Source organism: Myotis yumanensis, unplaced genomic scaffold, assembly GCF_028538775.1.
Source record: "Myotis yumanensis isolate MYYU_CA2020_CCGP unplaced genomic scaffold, mMyoYum1.0.hap1 SCAF_2, whole genome shotgun sequence".
Taxonomy (NCBI): Eukaryota; Metazoa; Chordata; class Mammalia; order Chiroptera; family Vespertilionidae; genus Myotis; species Myotis yumanensis.
In genome coordinates, this window is record NW_027223753.1 from 156,519,659 (window position 1) to 156,536,434 (window position 16,776).

The following is a 16,776-nucleotide window of genomic DNA, read 5'->3' on the forward strand; positions in this document are numbered from 1 at the left end:
ATGTGAACAGATAATTCATAAAAAGTCAAAGCAAAGACATATTAACATATAAATAGATGCTCAATCTTATTAGCACTTGGGAAATGAAAGTTAAAACAAAAACGGTGTCACATTTCACAGCTATTAGATTGGCAAAACCTTAAAGTGTGATAATTAACAACTATTGTGAACTTTTTTACATAGTAGAAATATAAATTTGTACAATTGCTTTGGAAAGGTATTTGGCAAAATCTAAAGTTAAAAATATGTATACCTTCAACTTTGCAACACTACTAGATAAATGTCCTAGAGAAACTGTTACAAGAGTATATATAGATTTGTATTCAGAAATACTTATTACAGCCAAAATTGTAATGAAAAAGGAAAACCACAAGCAACTAATGTACATCACCAGAAGCATCATCTTAAGTTTCAAATTAAGCTAAATGGAATACTATGCAACCAGGAACATGAATGAATAAATGACAACTGTATGCAGAAAGTGAAATGTCAGAAACAATGTTGAACAACAAAGGCAGGTCAGCAGGATATTATAGTACTAGAGGCCTGGTGCACGAAATTCATGCACAGGGTGTTGAGGGGGGTGTCCCTCAGCCCGGCCTGCACCCTCTCCAATCCAGGATCCCTCTCACAATCTAGGATTGCTGGCTCTTAACTGCCTCTACCTGCCTGTCTGATGCCCCTAACTGCTCCCCTGCTGACCTGATTGCTCCTACTGCTCTCCCCTCCTGGCCTGATCTCCCTAACTGCTCTCCCCTCCTGGCCTGATCCCCCTAACTGCTTTCCCCCTTCTGGCCTGATCCCCCTAATTGCCTAACTGCTCTCCCCCCCTGACGTGATCCCCCTAACTGCCTAACTGCTCTCCCCTCCTGGCCTGATCCCCCTAACTGCGTAACTACCACCTTCTCCTGCTGCACTGGCCTTCTCCCTTCTGCCTTCTCTGGAGGCCTCTACAAAAGGGACCGCAGAGCTGGACCAGCACTCATAGCCATCACGGCTGCTGGCCCTCGGCCCTTGCAGCCACGGTGGCTTTGTCCAGAAGGATGTCAGAAGGTCTCCCAGTCTAATTAGCATATTACTCTTTTATTAGCATAGATGATATTTATATAAAGCTTAAAAACATATTTTATAGATTCATGGATATGAAATATAAAATTTTGGGGGGGAAAGATCATTGCAAAGTTCAGAAAAGGAGGGAAGAATTGGGATCAGGGAAGAGTGCACATTGTACTAAAACTGAACATGTTATTTTATTCTTTAACATACAAAGCAAAAAATATTAACTGTCCATAGATTTTGTTGTATCAGTGTTAGTACTTTTATTTATAGTTGTGTGAAATAAGTCATGCATTTTTAAAATACATAAAACATATATAAATACAATTGTTATTTTTTAAAGCAAAAACAAAAATTAAAAACAGTAACATTTGAACAGTGTGTTAGACTAGTGCTCCTCAAACTCTAATGACATATGAATCACCTCAAGATTTTGTTAAAAGACAGTTTTTGGTTAGTAGGTTTGGGCCAAGGTCTAAGAAGATTCACTTTGTGTAAACTCCTTGTGATGTTAATTCATTGGTTGATTGCCCACATTTTGAAAAGCAAGTTGGGAGATTATATTATTACCTAAAATGTGTTGCTTATCTCTGGGTTGGATTATACCTTACGAATCCCATTGATGTCAAGCTTAGTCATGTTCGTTGCTTTGGCCATGAAATGGACAGAAGTGATGAAGTGAGCACACACCTTGATTCATCCCCAACCTTCCTTTCCAGCCAGTTTCCCTCATTCTTCACCCTTCCTAATCCCAGACGCCAGAAGCAGGTGCCATGACTTTGCCAAAAGAGTCAGAATGAAAAATACAATGAATTTTAATGGACAAATGCAGATGGGACGATCCTCCAAGTGCCACCTTCTCATGGTTTGTATCTGAAAATCTGCCCTGATTTCATTGAGGAAATAATCTAATCATACATACCTTCAGCTTATTACTCAACAAAGGAGAGATTTTTTGTTAAGTGCTTTCTCAGAGTCTACGATTGCGCTCACATTTGAGTGATCTGGGAACAGGAAGAAATTAGCCTGCGATGCAGATAATATTGGATGGGAAAACACTGCATATGGTGAAAACTTAGAAATGGAACACAAAACCCTAAGGCTTTAACTATATAAAGAAGAGATTGAACTTAAAAATGCAAACTACTGTATATACTCATTTTAGGAAAAATTATTCCAAAGCACAAATATTCATTGTGAATGAAATAAACAGAAGAGCTGAAAGAGACTAGGGAATGATAGGTAAGAATGAATATTGGTGATAAATATGAATAAAATATGAAATCTCAATGTGTTATTCCAACAAAAAAGGGCCATTGCTTTCATTTTGATTAGATAAGAAAAGAGACTACATCCTAGAAAAAACAAATAATCATTTATCCTTAAAAAATCATTAAACTATGTTATAATGCTGCACACTGCATTTGTAGCAGCTTGGATACTATTAGTAAGTAGAAGAATAAAAGTTTTTCTGAATAGGATGATCTGAATGGCTAATGGGTAGTCAATTCAGGGTCAACAGACATTTATCCGGTGCCCACAGTGGGCCCAGCTCTGTCTTGGATCAAATGGTATAAAGAGTTTCTACTCTAATTTGTCTTCACTCCTGACTGGAATCAAAGGAAAGAGCATACATTAAATTTACTATTTTTACCTCCTGACAGGAGTAAAAGGCTTCCCAAGCAGCACAATTCACACACATGTTTTTCTAATTTACTTTTAATCTCAAGATTTGGCTAACTCTAGTGCGCAAGCCACATCTGTAATAGCGGCCTCCTCTCTGCCGCTTTTGTAAAGAGGGCTCAGAAATACAAACGGTGTGATTAGAAAGAGAGCCCCTTTACTGTTAGAATCGACAGTGTGGTGTGTTTGGACGGCTGCCTAACAGCTCTCCCCCAGTCTCTATGCTGTTGTTAGAATTTGCTCTTTCAAATCAAAATGCTCTCCACCAAGGCCCTGCTGCTTCTCCCTGAATTCTACAGGGAAAGGTAAAAAGTTTCATTATGCCTCCAGCCAATAGCACAGTGTTGTTCATAGTGGAAGTGTTCCTCTCAGCCTCTCCCCAAGTGCAACGTGGGACATCAGCCATTACCATTCTTAATCTAAGACAATGAAGGACGTACCCGTCAGAGCCTAATGAAGTCGCCATACGTAAAAGGGGATAGTGGCACTTCTGGGAATGAAAAGAGGGGAAAAATCGCACAGATACATGAAGGAGAGGTGTTTCTGTGGAGGAATGAATGGGAAAGGCACTCTAGCAATCAGCGTGGATCACAATTTGACCAAGAAATAGTCACGTGGCAACAAAGTTTAAACAGCTGTAGAGGACTAGGTTGGTTCTAAGAGCATAACTATAAAGAGTTAATATAGCTGACACCAGGCACTGTACTAAAGGTGGTTGCATACATTAATTCACTTAATCTTTCTACCACAACTTAATTGTCACCATTTCCATTTTAGTGATGAGGAAACATAGCAGAGAGAGATAAACAAGGTAGTGAAAGTTCACAGGGCTGATCCTTTTGCAGAAGGGATATTTGAACCAAGGCAGTCTGATCGAGGAAGTGTGCATAGACAATTACTCCAGGCTGCCTATGGTTCTTGGGAACAGAAAGTGGGGGGCCAAAAGGAAGAGCCACACGGATAAATGAAGGACGTTTTCAAAATAAGAGTTACAAAGTTAATTTTAAGAAAATCAGCTTTTTTATACTAGGGGGAAAAAGAAGGAGTCCTTCCTGGAGGGGAAAGAGAAGAAGAAATGAGCTACATTTTTACTCATTTAAATAAAATGAATTTGCTTGAAACAGAAACATGGATTTTGACACAATTGTTGGGCAGTTTCTATGAGTTGTCCCAATTGAAGGATTAAAAGAATTCAAGACAGGCTTGTGCTTTTTGGAATATATGTAGTCATCGTGGGGGAAAAAAATCAATTTTTCTACACTGTTTAATGTTTTATAGGCAAAAGCATGTTTTTTGGGTTTTATTGCTGAGAGGAGGGAATATATGTTGCAAAAATGAATAATGCAGCCAAAACCGGTTTGGCTCAGTGGATAGAGCGTCGGCCTGCGGACTGAAAGGTCCCAGGTTCGATTCCGGTCAAGGGCATGTACCTGGGTTGCGGGCCCATCCCCAGTAGGAGATGTGCAGGAGGCAGCTGATTGATGTTTCTCTCTCATCGATGTTTCTAACTCTCTATCTCTCTCCCTTCCTCTCTGTAAAAAATCAATAAAAATATATTTTAAAATTTAAAAAAATGAATAATGCCAAGAAAAAAAAGGTAATCCTGAATAGAAGCACTTCCTGCTTTCACATGACTTTCTCTTCTCTTTCTGAATGTTGATCCACATCCCCAGCCTGGATCAGGACCGTGACAGACATCTAAGAAGAACCATGTAGCAGGTGCTACGTACGACTGGAAACAAATGTTTCCTCCCCAAATAGGCCACAGTCTCACAGTACAGAAAAGACAAATGTAGAAATAAGTGAAATATAAGGTAGAAATAATACATTCTGAACAGTGGGGGAGGGAGAATTAGCTGCATAAATTTAAAGGACAGAAAGATTTAATCTGATTGAAGGATTCTGAAGAGGATTAAAAGAAAAACTAGATTGGACTAGACCAGGGGTGGGCAACCCCTAGTGCGCCTGCCAAAATGGCACGCCAGTAACTTTTGCTGGTACACGAAACCCTCTCTTATAATCTTCCCATTTACAATTTTTTTCTTAATATCGACTTTTTAATTTTTCAGATAAATTCAGTGTAGGTGCATCTTAGGTAAATAAATAATTTTACATAACAAGTTAGCTTAAAGACCATAGACATGGATTGACGAGAGATGGGAAGAGCAATTTCTATGCCTCTGCCTTAACTCTCCCTGTCTTCCTAGATCCGACCAGTGTTTTGGTTTCATCCACATACGCTTGTGAATCTTTGTTCTCAGTGATGAATTTTGTTAAGTCTCGTAATAGGAGTAGCCTAACGGATGAAAGTAGTAACTCGTGCATATCTCTGAAGGTCACGAAATATAAACCTGATGTAAAATCTCTGTCATCAGTGATGCAGCAGCAAAAGTCCCACTGATAATATAAACGGAGTCATAAAGTTTTCTGTCAGACTATCAGTGTACATGTATACATTAAAAAATAAATGTATTTTTCGTCATCATATACTGTGTTTTTGTCGCTCGAATGAATTTTATTATTTCTTCAAGGTTTTTCACATACATACACCTTAAGAGATATCAAGTAGGTGTAACATGTTCTCAAAAAATTAGGGTTGGCACGCAGAAGAATTTTGAGTCAGAGATTTTGCTGGTTTTGGCACGCACTCACAAAAAGGTTGCCCACCCCTGGCCTAGACCATAGGGAGGATTTGCACAGAGAAAAGGCATTCCAGGAAAGAGTGTCAGCATGAATGAAGGCACAGTAGTGGACTTGTTTGAGAACCACTGAGGACCATAATTTGGCCAGAACATAAGATGTTTATAGGGTACAAGTGGCCAATATAATTGAAAAAGTAAGTTGAAGCCATATTGTAGAGGGTCTTAAATTTTTAAGTTTTGACAAAGATAGTTATTAATGGCAAGATCAAAGATAATACACTGTAAAAAAAATCACTATGCCAGTAGTGGTATGAGCAATAGATTGGATGGGAGATCTGAAGAAGAGTTGAAAAATCTTCACACCTAAACTATCAACTCCACCCTCAACTGTGGGCAACCACCATTTCAGAGGCCTGCCCCTGCCAATGGAAGGGATAAGTTAGGAGATCATAAATGAATCTATGTTCCCCATCATTACAATGAAAAACTAAGCCCATATAAATTGCATATGAAGGTGGCTGCCACACTGCCCACCTATGGGCTAGTCTCTGTCTTTCAAATTAAAAGGTCCTCCTCACCTTGTGCTTATGTTCCTGAACACAGTACATCTCTTCATAAATTATGCTTCTGACCCTCAGCTCAGTTATGCTAGCTCTGATTTCTTCCCAGTTGACCTCTCCTTTGTTTCTCTTTCTGTCCACCGGTACTTTGTTTGGTTGCAAATTGGTACTTTGGTTAACCGGACTCCTAGACTTTTCACGCTAATGTTTCCCTGGGATGGTGCTTTCAGATCTTTCTGGTTCCTCACTCTGCAGCCAAAAGCCATTGCAGCCCTTGCCTGACCCAGTCCAGGATCTGACACCTCTTGGGTCTGGAGCCCTAGGACCCCACTTACCAGGAAAGATTAATAATCACTGTCATCTAAGTGGAAAAGCACTTTCCAAGTGTCTCCACCTTCCAGGCTTTATGGGAAGAATTTAAATCATCCCAGTGAAAGCAGCCAGAGTCAGAGCTCATAAAATTCTAGAACAGGAAGGCTTTTTGGAAGTCATCTAGACCTGTCTTCCCTCATTTTACCCAGAAACAAAAGTGTTAAGTGGTGCATTCATAGTCACACAAAGTAGCATCCGAAACTAACATCCCCTTACTCAACCCAATAATGTTTGTTAGCAGTTGGGATATATAAAGTGTTATCAATCTAAATTACAGATGCAATCAAGACCACAGTGACTGCATAATTTTTATCCACATTCTATGGCACGTTATATAACTCTGTATTGCTTATTAATTCTTTTATTCAATCATCTTGACTTTCCAAATGGGTTGGAATTCTTGGAGGACAGGCACTAGATTGCCTTCATTCACCCTCAGCAGCCCAGCATGGTGCTCGACAAACGGTAGACCCCTAACAATTACAGAACATGTTTGTTGATTGTAAAGAAGAGGTGGGCTTTTGTACCCTTTGTATTTAAACATATCATGTAGTAGATCACCAATGTTCTATTAGGAGGGTAAAATTATGATCAGATTTTTTTTCACTTTTTTAATGTTGCTAATTTAGGTATATTAACACTATAATCTGAATGGAGCAAATGAGAACTGATATCCTCATCTACCACTAGTAATTAAGGAAACCTGGGGTGATTCCTGTATCTGCAGATGAGGAAACCAGCTATTAAATCATTTCTCAGCAACAACACCTAATGCTTTTTTAATACGCATTTCCTTTGCTGAATTAACCAAGGTGTCCGCCCTGCCTCTTTTACCCATTCTCATTCTTTACCTGCAGTAACAAAACTGCAAGAATAGAGGGATTTCTTAATCTAGAATCTGGTACCTTGAACAAAGTTGAAGCTGTTTCCCTATGAATACTCACAGAATCGTAGCCTCAGTGAGCTTTTCCCAAAGTTAGGGAGAACTAATGGAACAATTGTTCAACTATACAAAACCAATAATATAAACCAAGACACTGATAAGTAGTGGTCTGAACTTTTTCTTCTTCTAAACCAGTGATTTTCAACAGGTGTGCCACGGCACCCTGGTGTGCTACAAGAATTTTTAAAACATGCAATACCTGAGGGGGCACTGACCTCTTTTCCCTTAGACTTCCAAATAAAAAAAAAATGAAAAATAGCCAACACAATAGTCATTCAGTGTGAATGAGTCAAAGTTATACCTATTTTTTTGTCAGATCAGCAAAATATATAGTATTTTGGGTGTGCCACAGGATTTTAGTAATTAATTTATGTGTGCCCAGAGATGAAAAAGGTTGAAAATCGCTCTTCTAAACCAATGTATGCTTGAAAAATCTTGTAGCTTGATATAGTAATTTTTGCAGACATTTTGGAGTAAATGGATTATTAAAAATATTAGCACTAATCATCATATTTATTATATTGTATTTATATTCCATTTTTCTACAAATTGCTCTGGACACTTTCATGGTTAAATATAAAAAACAAATAAATGAACAAAAACATCCTAGCACCTCCTGCATTTGAATGTAGAATTTGCTGGGCTGTAAAACCAGTGAATTATTTGTCATGCAGCTTAATTCTGTCATAAAATGCTAATCAGCCTTTCTGTCACTTTGCTCTTGCCCCATATCTTTTTATGAGAACATTAACACGGCTATTACAGAGCAGAGACTCTTATGGCTGCGAACTTACTTACCATTTATGTATATTTTTGTCAAAAAAAAAAAAACTTGCCACCAAGAGACCAAGACTCCTAGTTAACCATAATCCTCGTTTCTGGCATGGAGGGCTTGAGTCTGCTGTGCCATCTGGATGGTGGCATCAGGTAGCCAGGGCTGGCATCAGCTTTCTTCTGCTCAGACCAGTGTGCAGGGGTCAAACTGTGCATCCTTCTTCCCATCTTAGCATAGAACAACTGGTGCTTCCTTTGTAGCATTGGTCAGACAGGCTATATTTTAGGTGGCTCCATTTGAACAGTCCCTACAATGGAAATATAGGTTCTAGAAGATAATTTTCCAAAGGCCTTTAAAGTTGGAATCTCTTCCCAGACACAGAAGCAGTAAGACCACCAGGGAGCTCCTCTTATACACAACAACATTCCAAAGCCACTCACAATTCTTTCCAACACTGGGCCTTCAGAAGGACTGTTAGGCAATCTTCTATCTCCGCAACCATCCCGTGGCCCAGGAAGAAGCTACTGTGCTACAAAGCCATGGTTTAGACCGCCAAATATGGTCTTTGATCTCAACAGCACTAAATTGGAATCTTGGCTCTACCATTTACTCTCGATAGCTCATGTCGAATCACTTGTCTTTTCTGACTCCCTGGATTATTGTTGTTGTTTGTGAAGCTGTTGTAAAAATTAGAATAATGTCTGAAAGCCACTTGGTACAAAACAGTGGTAACCATTATTATTATCCTTATTACTACTATTGTTATTGCCTTTCAATCCGAACCAAGTTGGGCACTCACTTGCATTAATTGTATTTTAGTGCAATTCTTTCTGGCCTTCATAGGAATTTCTGAACTCCCTTTATCTGAAATTTAACTCTCCCATTTTGTACGTTTTAATTTAGGCCGCCTCAGGTCCCCTTTAGAAGTAGAATAGACATTATAATTAAATGTTTTCATTGTCTTGTCCAAAAAGTAAAGCAAAGAGGTCTCTAATGTCCCTGATGTTTCGTCCCTGCTTTTTATTCTAACCAGGGAGTGTCGAGGAAATCAGTCTTTTGAGCACTGTCCACTCCTCCCGGGTTAGTCACCAGCCCAGAAATCTGCATATAAACTCCACTTTGCATAGCACCCAGACATCTGAATCAGTCATTCTCATGTTTATTTATTAAACATGGCAGCTCTGAACTTGGATGAAAATGGGAAGAATGAAGCAGATTCACAGGCATTCTTATGTTTAGTGAAGTGCAGGCAAACTATTCCGATAATTGAAAATATTTTCACTTCCCATGTGTATATCTTTGGGACTGTGCATGCCCACTCTAAAGTATTATGATGATAGCGATAACAAACTGATATAGGCAAGTCAGGAATTATCAGAATTGGCAAACTGATCAGAGCGAGAGCCCACAACAGACAGGCCTGTCTCTGTGGTCATACTTCACCTTTGCTGCCACTCGGCCCTTCCTGGGAGCAGTTTGGGGGCCTCCTACTGGGGGAAATCTAAAAAGAAGCTGGAGAAACTCTGGGCTCCCTCTTGTAGGTGACACTCTGAGTGCCCCCTGTCTCTCCTGTTCATGGCTATGAGATGTCCAGGCAATCAGAAGGCGATTGTCATCAAGAAGAAAATTCCTGTCAAGAGTCACTTAAATTGTGTCACTCAGGAGGGAAAATCAATACCAACAATCTCACAGACATTACTGATTTGGAAGTCTCTCCATCCCCTCCCACTCACACTAAGTCTCTATGTTACTGCACTTGTGTAGGTAGTAAAAAAAAAAATCACAGAAAATGTAGTCCCACCCCTGAGCAAGCAACACCTCACCCCAAAGCCTGCTGGCTCATCACTCACTCCCTGACATTCTCTCTAGTCAGAAAGGGCAGCAAGGAAAGGTTTCAGCACATAAGTCTGAATGAATTTTATAATTTCTTTTTATAGAAGTGACTTCTCTTCTATCCTCTATTCACTACCTCACTCTCCGAATGCAAATTGAATTCTTCCTCTTTGCTCTGCTTTCATTGCATGAATGCTCAATAAGGGCTCACAGAAGGTGATCCCTTGCAGATTGGAGCTGGTGTTCTTTCCTGGTTCTGACCCATGTTCAGTAGAGAACAATTATTTTCAGTAATAATATTAGGAAGCGGGTACAGGCTGCTTAGCAGTCTGATAAGTATCCAAGTAAACAGACATGATCTGGGAGGAGGTGTTGTTACATGTCGCTGCATATTCTGTTCTCATAAAGGACTACTACCTTTGTAGGGCAATGTCTGAGAAATTTGCGTCCTCTAAGAATTACTCAAACTTCATGAGTATGGGGGAGAAAGTTGTTTTGGGGATTTTTTTAAGCCTTTTTGGCAGAAGATCTATTTACTATCTGTGGACTAAACTATGAGGAAGGCCCAAATAAATAACATACTTAATACTTTCCTTTATATATGACAGAAACACAATCTGGAATAGATGGCCATTCTGATCAGTCATGGTAGGTCTGAGCCCAGATGAAAATGGGCAGAATAAAGCAGGATTCAATGAAAAAAAATAATGCATTTTTCTAGTTTGTAAATGAAGCATTTAGAGTTTGACCTAGTTCCTACTGAACTTGCTGTCAATCACACTACAAACCCAATAAAAAGTGTTTTTGTACAAAAGTTCAAGGGGAAAAAAATCATTGATGAAATCTGTAGAACCAATTTGAGTGAAGTCTGCAAAGAAATCTGAGGTCACTGTGTCCTCTGGCTGATTGACCCTTGACACTACCCTAGGGCAGAGGAGAGGGGAGTCTGGGCAACCAAGTTACTAGTAACCACTGAGTTCTAGAGAACAGGATCCCACGTATCGAAAGGTAGTGAATGCAACCACATTATCTCCATAAGATGCTTCAGAAATTATCAAATCCAGTACCACTCATTTTGAGAAGAGAAAACTGGAGTTCCAATTGTTTGAGACTCTCACCTGAGACTATCTAAGGTAATAGCAAAAATGTAACTAGAACTCAGGCAGCATGAGCCTCAATCCAGGGTCCTCTCACTAAGTAACACATCAAGTGTCAGAGAAGTGGAAAAGGCTGACAAGAGAGTATGCATGGCTCCTGATACCGCCAGAGACTGGGTCCCACAATCGAGTCTCTGTGATACAGTGTCTTCTTTCATAAGGGGAATAGGGCCCACTCTTACTACATGCCTGTACAGGAAGAGCCTGCCAGGAGCCACAAGTCAACGCAAGGAACCAAATGAAAGGACATCTAGACAAACAGATCAGAGAAACTGTGCCTGCAGCATCACTCTTTGCAGGACTTTCTTTTGCATTTAGTGAAGGAAATGTTGGCAAATGGAATTTTATTGCACATTTTTATTAGACTAGTTGAGTGCTGATTTTAATGTTTATTTGTAATACAGTTCTTCAATTTAGTTCCATCATTTTTATGTTTTTGACTTCATTAACTTCTGAATTTACTTCTATTAACTCCTTCTTCCTTTTACTTAGGAGGTTGTTGTTTTTTTTTGTAATTTTGTCCTTTTTCTATTTTCATAGTTGGCTACTACATATCCTTTTATTCTTTCTTCTTTATTAATAAATTTAAGACCACAACATTTTTTTGGTGCACTTAGCTTTAATTATAGCCCTCATAGTCTGATAGGTAATGTCTTCATATATTTAATTTTCTAGATAGTCTCCAATTTCAGTTTTGAATTCACATTTAATCTAAGAATGGTTTAAGAAAGAGGTTTTAGTGTACAGGTTATAAATTTTTGTTTTCTAGTTTGTAATGAATCTTCATTGTTACTATATTGGATTCTGTGAATGTTGTCTGTGGTTCTGAAAATTTTTAGAATCCTTCTTTAGGGTCTAACATAGATCCACTTTTGTAAATATTCCACAGCACTTGTTAAGAAGGTATTTTCTGTTTTGGGAGTATGGTTCACTATAGACTGATGCAGCTGTATCAGTTAGGTCTATTTTGTTAATTATATTTTCTAGGTCTTCTACATACTTATGTACTCATTTGTCTACTTAATTTGTCAGGGAACTGAGGAAAAGTTATTAAAGTCTACTTGTACTAATGTATTTCAATTGATAGTTTCTGCTCTATTTATTTTGATGCTGTTATTTGATTGAATGGCTATTAAATCTTAATTAAGAATAGTGCCTCCATGATTTTGGCATGTCCTACAACAACAACCAGAGGAGTTCAAGATTGTTCTAATATAAATGAGAGGACAATAGTTGGAAAATTGAGTGACATTAAATAGAGAACTGAGCCTGAGTTAGTGTTGCCTGTTTTAAAAGCCATCCCCTAACTACCTGGCCAAAGTGACCTTCCTTCCACTGAAACCTCACAGCATTTGTATTGCACCTCTCTTGTGGCTCTTAAAATTCCCTCTCTTATGATAATTTAAGAGCAACATTAAGGACTTACCAGAAGGCTTGAAACTTCTTCATCTTTATAGTCCTCATAGCACTTAGTACATTTCATTGCTTTGAATCTAACAGATGTTTAATAAATACTGGTGAACTGAATTGATTCATCAAAATAATAGTTTCTGTAGCCTCTAAAACATTCCCCTTGACTACAGGGTTCTCCAGAGAAACAGAACCAATAGGAAATATAGATATAGATACTAGAATACAGTTTACTACTCCAAGAGATTTATTATAAGGAATCAGCTCACACAATTATGGAAGCTGAGAAGGCGGGAAGCCGAAGACCCAGGAGAGCTGATGGTATAGCTCCCATCTGAATCCGAATGTGAATGCAATGGAAGACCAATGTCCTAGCTGGAACACAGGCAGAAAGAACAATTTTTTCCTTAATCAGACATTTGTTCTACTCAGACCTTCAAAGGGTTGAATGAAGTCCACCCACATTGGGAAGAACAATCTGCTTTACTCAGCCTACCAATTCAAAAGTTCATCTCATCCAGAAACACTCTCACAGGCACAACCAGAATAATGTTTAACCAACTATCTGGGCACACATGGCCCAGTCGAACTGACACATAAAATTAATGTGTCACACTCCCTAATGACACAGATAAAGACCTAGATTGATAGTCTATCTGTTATGACACTAGATGCTATGCCTACTTCCCTGACATCTCTCTTTTCTTAATACTTCAAACAAAGGAGAGAAGGGGAACTCAACTACAAAGGTATAGAATTTGCTTTTGATTTGGAATGACAAAGGTTTGGAGAATTTATGTATGTGGTATGAACACCACTATGATGGAGTGGGTACCCTGATTCTTTCTGGGAATATCAACAACATGAGCTTTTAAAAATAATTGATTGCTTCTTCTAGTATTAAGTTCATAAAAATGCTTTTTTTAGATCTGATCCTGATTTCTCTTCAGTTCCTTTCTCGGTTTTAGAAAACTTTGGGTCTTTTAAAGCATTTGAAAATATGCTTGTAAAACTTGAACTAGTACATTGAGTAAATGTCAGCCAAAGAGCATATAGAAACTCCACACTGAGGTCAGAGAACAGGTGGAATGCTTTTCCCAGAAGTGGTGAAGGCAGCACTCTCCCTGCTCTCAAAGAACTTATAATTTTGTGGGGACCATCTCACAAATGACCAACTGGAAAATATGACAGAATGAAACAAGTGTTGGTCTGAGGTATAAGAAATGTCTACAGAGGCCCCACAGAGGGACAACTTACTCTGCTGGGCAGAATAGAGAAACATTTAAGAAGGATGTGGTATTGGAACACTAAAGGGGAGAATAAGGGAAAAGACATTCTAGATTGAGCAATGAATATCCTCAAATGTGAAAGTGCAAGTCATATATTGATTATCCCTGTGACACAGGACAAGGAGAGATTTGGTGGGAAACAAAAATTGAAAAGGCCACTTGGGGTGAGAGCAGGAAGGGTAAAGCCCAGTCCCTGAAGAGTCTGAAATTTCTTCTGAAAGGAATGAGGGGCTAATAAAAGTATTTGAGATAGGGAATGATATGAAGTTGGCTACTCAGAGTCTCTATATAATGTTAGGAAGAAAACTCTGGGTACCTGAAATTGTCTGGAATAAATAGAAAGGGCAACGGAAATAAGAGAAAAAGAAATCAAGAACACTAATCAGAATGCATATTTGTTTTCTACTGCTGTGGAACGAATTATCACCACATAACAATTTACATTGACACATACATATTATCTCAGTTTCTGCAAGTCAGAAGTCTAGCCTCAGATTGGTCCTCTATTTAGTCTCACTTGCTTGTAATCAAGGTGTCACTGGACATATGGTATTATCTGAGGCATAACTGGCGAAGAATCTGCTCCCAAGTTCACTCAGGTTGCTGGAAGAATTCCTTTACAGTGTAGAACTGAGGGATTCAGTTTCTTGTTGGCTGCCACCTATAAGCCATTCTCAGCTCCTGAAACTGCTCAGAGTTCTTTGATGCATGTGGTTTCCCAACATGGCCACTTGCCTCCTCAGAGCCCGAAGACTCAGAGGAGAGTCTTCTATACAATATAATCACATACATTCCATCACCTTTGCTGTGATCTACTGGTTAGAAGCAAGTCTCAAATCCTGCCCACAAACAAAGTGGATACTAAGAAGCAGGGATCATGAGGACCACCCCAAGAGTCTGTCAGCATTGTTATGCTACTGCAAGATTGTGGCCAAGAGATGATAAGGCTTGGAATTGGGCAGAGGCCATGGACGTCAATGATTGATAGAAAGCATCACTACAGAATCTATAAGCAGAGGCTGGGACACAGGTCTAAGACATATAGAAGTTGTCAAAAATGGACATGCTAAGGAGGTATGGGTCAGTGGTTTATTAAGCTTAACAATCTCTGAGAAGCTTGTTAAAGATGAAGATTCTCAGTAATACTTCTAAATTTCGATTATGTGAAGGTGAAGGAATCTATATTTAAGTAAGAATTCTCATTACCCTGCACTAGGAAATGCTAGGATATGGAAGACAGGAATTCAATTGAATTCAGCTCATCAAATATTCATTGAGCATGTGATGAGATACTATGACGTCTAAGACTTAAAAGTCTGCCTTGGATGACCCCAAAATCTAATGGGAGAAAGAGACACGTGGGCAGAACATTAGAAGGAGTCACAGGGCAATAGGGTAATCCAAGGTGGCTCAGTGAGCTCAGTTTTAGAAAAAAAATATTGGAAAGTCTGCCCATAGGACGTGTTTCCTAAAAGTAAAAAATCACAAGTATTTAGCACGCCCTTAATATCTATTAGGTTAGAAAAACTACCTAATTTAATCCATATCATAACCCCCTTTATGGTACTATTCTTTTTCTATTTTACAAATAAGTAAACAGAGACTAAGGGAAACGAAATAATTTGTGAAAGTCACTCAACTAGTAAGTGCGAGAATAAGATATATCTGGGCTTTTAACCACTTTATACAACCTAAAAAGTGTTTTTGAAGGATCAGCAGAAACTTCCAAGGTAGATATGATAACTTAGGAGGGGTAGAAGGAAAAACAAATATTGTAAGTGAAGTATAAGGAAATTACTCTGTAAATCATTTTTTTAAGCAGTTTGAGTCTACTCAAAATGTATTTAAGTGATTCCATCAGGAAAATGTTCAATTTTACATACGAAAACAATATTGTCAACTATAGTTAGAAACTTAAGGAATGCTAAAGAATCTCTGGAGAGAAAAAAGGGGGAGACCTTTGATGTGAATGCTCAGTCTAAATCAAGTAAAATTATGTTATAACTAAGGGGACATTGTTATGGTTTGTGTCTCTTCAGTAGAAGAGGGCCAAGTAGCTGAAATGAATGACTCTTGACTATTTAAGAGAACATCTTACTCCCATCTTTGATAAAGAGAAACAGCTAGAGAACAGCCTGTGGCAGGAAGTGCTTATTGTGTTAATTCCAAAAGTACCTCTAACTACAAGGGAGGTTAATCCAGAAAGTACTCTCCCTCTGTCAGTGAGGACAGTGATACTATCATCCAGGGTCATGTTATGACCAACACTGAAGCTATCTGTGCTGAATATGCTGATCTATGTCTAAGGTCTCTTCAAAACTTGCTTCAAATTATATTTTCATAAATTGAAGAAATAGGCAATCCGTATCTGTACACATCTAGACAGTTATTAATACGGCATCATTGTTTTAATACAGAATGATGTCAAATGTCAAATGAATTGTAAACTTTAGTCATTTTTAACCAGCTGGGCTGGGAACTCTTGGTCAGTGTCCCAAGATCCTGCATGATATGGTGGCAGCTGCTGAAATGCCAGGTATAGCTTCTAGACAAAAAATGATTAGTTTTTAGAATGATATTTCTCAATAAATCTGTGGTTATGGGGCAGTCTTTTTATTGTTTGTTTGTTTGTTGTTAATGTTCAGCCCCACTGCAGACCAGTATATAGTCCTACTGCACATGATCAGAATGTATATTGTTTCAAGTTCTACTTAACAAGGGCATAACACAACACCTCAACTGGTCCTAATCAATGAGATGAGGTCATGAATCATCTGCTTGGATATCATGATAACATCAAATTGCTATAAAATGCTCTCAATTTCTGCACTTTTCTCATCAGAGACTGGAAACAGTTTGCATAGTGGCCGTGGTCTACAGATGTTGCTTTGGGAAGCACTGTATAGACCATGGCCTTGACCATGTGAATCATATCCAGTGGCCATGAATATGCCATGAGATGAGACTAAGGAAGAAGAGGAGACCAATGAGTGTAGACAGAACAAAAGGTTCTCTATGGGAGAGGAAATGATGGCTGAGCCAATATTTTCTGTCAG